General features: G+C 34.0%; 1 long non-coding RNA gene across 1 annotated transcript; it reads left to right on the top strand.

Moving 5' to 3' along the window:
* The first annotated feature begins 443 nt into the window (after nucleotides 1-443).
* Nucleotides 444-3,398, top strand: LOC148781713 (uncharacterized). The gene is made up of 3 exons (XR_016057794.1): nucleotides 444-1,751; nucleotides 2,797-3,025; nucleotides 3,142-3,398. It is a non-coding gene; the product is annotated as an uncharacterized LOC148781713 (long non-coding RNA).
* Nucleotides 3,399-4,461: the final 1,063 nt, after the last annotated feature.

Raw genomic sequence — 4,461 nt, 5'->3', positions numbered from 1 at the left:
CATGTGGCCAGGATGTGTATTATAGTTTAGGGTCATACAGTTGGCGCACAGGAATAGGGTCATTTTTACGTTAATGGAGATAGGAAAGTAACTTTTGGGACTCATATCTCCCTCTTTTAACCCCATCAATATATGAAGATTTTACAATTTTGGGTTTTTGGCTGGAATTTGGATTTCGGCGGCCGGAATTCTACAGCAACTTCATCGTCGTCGTACGTGAAATCTCAGTATTTTTCATACATATATATATATATATATATATATATATATATATATGTGGAAAAAGATGGGCTTGGCCATCTCTCTCATAGCATTTAGGTGAGCTCAACGGCGTTAATTTAACTTTTGAGTTTGGAGGGCCAGGATGCCATCCCACGGGGAGTTGGTTTGAAAGTTAAAAAAATGTTTTAATCCCGTGGGTACTGATACCCGGAAAGAAAAAGGTACGAGTACTCCCTCTCCTCTCGCTCTCTCTGTGTATTCTCTCTCCTCTCGCTCTCTGTTTATTCTCTCTCCTCTCGTTCTCTCTATATATTCTCTCTCCTCTCGCTCTCTCTGCATATTCTCTATGCACATTCTCTCTCTGCATATTCCCTCTCCTCTCCGTGTATTCTCACTCCTCCGCAGAGAAGCTTATGCTTGCTAAAACAAGCTCTCTCCCTACTGCTACCATTTGTCCTTGCTCCTCAAACCCACGGATCTCGTACAAAAACTCTCTTCCTCTCAATGTATGCTAACGGTCTCTCTTCTCTCCCATTTTTCTATTTCCATCTCTCTCTCTGGTTTTTTTATTTCCATCTCACCCTCTGGTTTTCACTCTCGATATACACTAAAACCCCCAAACACCCAAAGAACAGCACCCAATCTGAGCATTTTTGTCGAGATTGGTTTCCTCTGGTTTTCACTTTTATAGCATTTTTGTCCAGATTTTGTTTTCGTTTCTTGAATGTCCCAAATACTGAGCAAAACCATGTGTATATATGGTTCTTTCTCTGTAGCATTTTTTGCCCAAATTTTTCTTTTTGTTTTTATAGCATTTTTGCCTAGATTTTTTTTTGTTTCTTGAATATCTAAAATATTGAGCAAAACCCTGTGTATATATGGTTCTTTCTTTGTAGCATTTTTTGTCTAGATTTTTTTGTAGCATTTTTTGCCCATATTTTTGTTTTCGTTTTTATAGCATTTTTGCCCAGATTTTGTTTTCATTTCTTGAATATCCCAAATACTGAGCAAAATCATTTGTATATATGGTTCGTTCTCTGTAGCATGTTCTGCCTAGATTTTTTTATTGCATTTTTTTCTCAGAATTTTGTTTTTGTTTTAGTTTGCTTTCATTTTTTGGCAAATATATGGTTGTTTCTCTGTATTTGATGCAAAACCCTGTGTATTTTGGTTTCCATCTGTTGAATAATGATCGAGGTAAAAATGTTGCATAGTATTTGGGTTATTCAAGTATTGTTGTAGATATTATTTATAGTTTTCTTTCGTTTATTGGCAAATATATGGTTTTTTCTTTGTATTTGATGCAAAACCCTGTGTATTCTGGTTTTCAACGGTTGAATAATGATCGAGGTAAAAATGTTGCTTAGTATTTGGGATATTCAAGTATTGTTGTAGAACAATACCCAATTTCTCTAAGCTTTTCTTTCACTAACTCACGATATAAATCGAGCCCTTTAACTCTCTCACACACACTTCATTCTCTCTCTAGAACCTCTCCCTCCATTGGAACAAAAAGGTGACTCTTTAAGGTAAGTGTTCCCACCCACGAACTAGAGTTGCCAATAATGGTGCAACAGGGCTGCTACCCTGTTAAAATAAATAAAGTCTCACTGCATAAGTCATCTAAAATTGTAGTTCAAGTATTAAAAATCTTTGCATCAAATTATTTGGCCTTGAATATTATACATATGGGAAACAAATTAAGATTTAAAAATGGTATATATTGTGATACTTGTGTTTTAGTTTTTCATTGATAGATTCATCAGTTAATAGATTCATCAGTTAATTGTGATACTTGTGTTTTAGTTTTTCATTGATAGATTCATCAGTTAATAGATTCATCAGTTAATTGTGATACTTGTGTTATAGTTTTTCATTGTTCGATTGTTACAATAATTACTAATTTTGATTCACTTCATTGGTTTTATGTAAAGAATGTTAGTTTCCTCGGTTTATTTAGATGTTAGTCAGAGTTTCATGAAAGTTGGCATTTTTGGCCTTTGTTGTGACATGAACCAACATAAGCACCATTCAATAGCTTCCGATTCGTACTTCCATATGAAGATGATGAAGCATGTAGAAATTCTTTTTCCACTTTGTTCCAAAATGTTTTCTTAGAAGCAGTGTTGAAAATTTTAGGTAGGTATTGCCTGAGCTAGGTGTTGTTCCTCTACTGTATACCTTTTTTGCTCTGAAAATTGTGACATATATGTAGATCGATATGATAAAATTGTGATATAAACTCATTTTATCTAGTCTTGGTATCCTTATTAACCATAGGCTTTATCAGAGAGAGAGAGTACTTAGGGAAACATCACATTTAGAGAGACAATATAATGCAGGAATTTCGAAATGGCATTCCTTAGGACTTGGAGTATTACAATCATTCATCATAATCAAGAAAGTGATGGTTTTGTTTCCTCTACTGTATACCTTAGGTATCGATTATGTTCCCTTGACTCAGTTAAAATGAGTTTATGTAGATCGACTATGATAAAATTGTGACCTTTTTTCCTCTACGGTATTCCCTATCATGCTTTACTTTTTGGTTTGTGGTGTTTTCTTTGCTCTCAGATAAAATAGTTTGCATATGTTCACTTCAATGGCTGTTGCAATCCATGGATGTGATAGAGTGAGAATAGGGCATTTGAGCTCATCTGATCATTTTAACTGAATGGATCTCGACAATCAATTCCCTCCAAGGATTTGTAAATGCAAACCAGGATGTCATCGGATACGTGTGTTTATATCAAAGACACATGATAACTACAATTGGCATTTCTAATAATGCTCTAACTGGAAGGTATGTAATATTCTTTCATTAAGATAATGTAGAAGCATATTGGTGTTCCATTGTAAGCATATATCTAACACATATTTATCTTATCGTGTTAACAACTAGAATGAGACTGGATGCAGCTATTTAGAGTGGTGTGATGAAATTCTAGGTGAAGATAGAAGCATGTGGTTAAAAGGTTCGTGTCTTAGAGGCCAAATGCTCGTGCTGCTGATGAAGTAGATGCATCTCTGTCTGAGAAAGAAAAGTGCAAATATGTTGCTATGGTCCCTAAAAAAGCAGACGTTCAAAAAATTTGTCTCATATGTGTAATTTTATTTATGACATTGATGTTTGCCCACCTTTTTTTTGTAAAAAGAATGGGTATATGTTTTATAGTATCTATATAATTATAATTGTATACACTTATTGTTCTCTATCTTCTATGGAACAACAATTTTCAATTGACTATATTTATACATTCATATAGTTCGATAATCTCTCTCTCTCTCTCTCTCTCTCTCTCTCTCAAGCATCAGATATTCTTGAGCGCTTTGAATGGTCAAAGCTGAATGAGTAGTATTAATTTTTGGTGGTTTTGTGGTTTAACGGTGAACACTTTATTTGCTTATACTACATCGTGAATGATTTGGTATACCTTTGAGTTTTATAGTGCTCAAGCATCAGATATTCTTGAGTGCTTTGAATGGTGAAAGTTGAATGAGTAGGTATTAATTTTTTGTGGTTTTGTAGTTTGAATGGTGAAAGCTGAATGATTAGGTGTTAATTTCTTGAGTGTTATTCTTGAGTAGTTGTTTGGAGTAGGATTATCATACTAAGTATCCTAAAGCTTGTTTAAAGTTTATTGTATTGATGCTTCAACTTGTTGTATTGTTTAAAGTTTGTTGATGCTTCAACTGAGTTTACTGGAGTTTACATTGTTATATTTTTGGAGAGCTGTCGCTAATTCTATTGTAATAGTATCAGCTGAAGTCTTTTTCTTTTTGAAAAATTTTGGCTTGATGTCTTAGGATTGTAGCTCGAACGGCATAGTGATGTCTAGTTGTTTTTGGATATTTTATTCTAGATAAGCTTCTTAAACTAGTTTTGTGAATACAGTACTGATGATATTTTGGATATTTTATTCTTCACTTGTTTGATGCATCTTTGGGTAGATATGTGAGATCAAAAGTGTCTGTTAATGATCTGATATGGTTTGAGAGTTGGTGTATTGTGTTTCGAGAGGGTCTCATGGTGATTAAATTATAGATTATGTGCCTTATTTCTCTGGTACAAATTTTCCTGTCTCAAGGTCACATTTTTTTATTTGTTTCTTTTTTTGATGCATTTTGCAGCCCCATTCTTTCCAAATCTGATATTTTCTTTTCATTTTTATTTTCAATTTCCATTTTGTGTGGCTTGAACTTCTTATCAATCATGACTGCTCTTTTTCCTAGGTTTTC

The sequence above is a fragment of the Amborella trichopoda genome, chromosome 6, assembly GCF_054954075.1.
Source record: "Amborella trichopoda isolate Santa Cruz 75 chromosome 6, AtrichopodaSantaCruz75HAP2 v2.0, whole genome shotgun sequence".
NCBI lineage: Eukaryota > Viridiplantae > Streptophyta > Magnoliopsida > Amborellales > Amborellaceae > Amborella > Amborella trichopoda.
Note: the sequence above shows the minus strand (reverse complement) of the source record. Positions and strands in the feature narration are given on the sequence as shown.